This window comes from Amia ocellicauda, chromosome 10 (assembly GCF_036373705.1).
Source record: "Amia ocellicauda isolate fAmiCal2 chromosome 10, fAmiCal2.hap1, whole genome shotgun sequence".
NCBI classification, from domain to species: Eukaryota; Metazoa; Chordata; class Actinopteri; order Amiiformes; family Amiidae; genus Amia; species Amia ocellicauda.
In genome coordinates this window covers 41,213,479-41,214,949 of record NC_089859.1, presented here as the reverse complement: position 1 = coordinate 41,214,949, position 1,471 = coordinate 41,213,479, and the positions used below count along the sequence as shown (strand labels likewise).

Genomic DNA, 1,471 nt, shown 5'->3' with positions numbered 1-1,471 from the left:
CATGCAAATCAATTTTATAACTTTTTTGAAATGCATTTTTCTGGATTTTCTTGTTGTTATTCTGTCTCTCACTGCTAAAATACACCTACCATTAAAATTATAGACTGATCATTTCTTTGTCAGTGGGCAAACGTACAAAATCAGCAGGGGATCAATTACTTTTTTCCCCCACTGTACATACATATATATGGAAAAGAAACATTACAAGTATAAATCACAATAAGATGTAATAAAGTACAGATAAACAAAGTGTAATAAAATGTGATCTGTTTGAAAATGCAGGGACGTCACTGGAAAAGATGATGTCTGGATGGCAGCATATGTTGCTCCAAAATGTGTACATCTCTTCTGCAAAAATGGTGCCCTCACAGATGTGCGAGTTACATGACAGACAGACAGACAGACACTCACACACACTGTCACACCCACACACACACTTTCACAGAGAGACATATACACACACACACACACACACACACACACACACTATCACACAGAGACAGGCACACACACGTACAGACACACACACTAACTTTCACACAGAGACAGACACACACACACACACACACACACACACACACACACATACATACATACATACATATGGAAAAGAAACAATACTTTTATAAATCACAATAAGATGTAATAAAGTACAGAAAAACTAAATGTAAGAAAATGTGATCTTTAATACACACAAATATGTATGGCTGGTCGGATGCGTCTTGGACTCGGGTTCCTCTTCATTACGTATAACGCTTTTGCCTTTTGCTAAAGCTTTCCGTGGAGGGGATCGTGGGTGAGTTTGTACCATTCTTGGGGGGCTCTGCCTTGTTGGGGCGGAGCTGTGATCCAGGTGAACAGCAGATCGGGCATAGGTGGGCATGTGGGCAGAGGAGTAGGAAGGCCGGTCAAGCAAATAAGCTTGCTAAGGTACGCAGCAGCAGCAAGCAGCCCCCCCATCCAGCCAGCCAGCCAGTCTGGCTGGCAGTGACTGAGTGGTTGACAGACGGCAAGCAACGGAATGTACGTGCTCTGTGATGTCATAGCAGTCAGCTGAGAGAGGCTCGTGATGTCATCGCTGAGCTGGCTGGCTGGCTGGCTCTGTGTGTGTGTGTGTGTGTGTGTGTGTGTGTGTCTATGTCTGTCTGTTTTTCTGTTTGTCAGTCTGTCTGTCTCTCTCTCTCTCTCAATTCAATTCATTTGTATTGTCAAAGCAATTGGACATACATACATACATACATACATATATGTAGCGTAAGGTACACTTATACATTTCAATTAAAGAAGTGAATTCATAGTATCACCTTATCACGAATCCTGGAGTCTTGTAGAACTCAATTTCTGTAATAATTGGACGCAGACACCAATTCCAAAGATATAAATTGTCAAATTTATTTAAAAACAAAGACTAAATGTAGCACTACACTAATTATACAAAAGGGAAAAACTAATTAAAATTCAACTCTAGATC

The 1,471-nt window shown here is 40.8% G+C and overlaps 1 non-coding gene across 1 annotated transcript; it reads left to right on the top strand.

Moving 5' to 3' along the window:
- The first annotated feature begins 724 nt into the window (after positions 1 to 724).
- LOC136762256 (U5 spliceosomal RNA) lies at positions 725 to 839 on the top strand. Its single transcript, XR_010820462.1, has one exon. It is a non-coding gene; the product is annotated as a U5 spliceosomal RNA (small nuclear RNA).
- Positions 840 to 1,471: the final 632 nt, after the last annotated feature.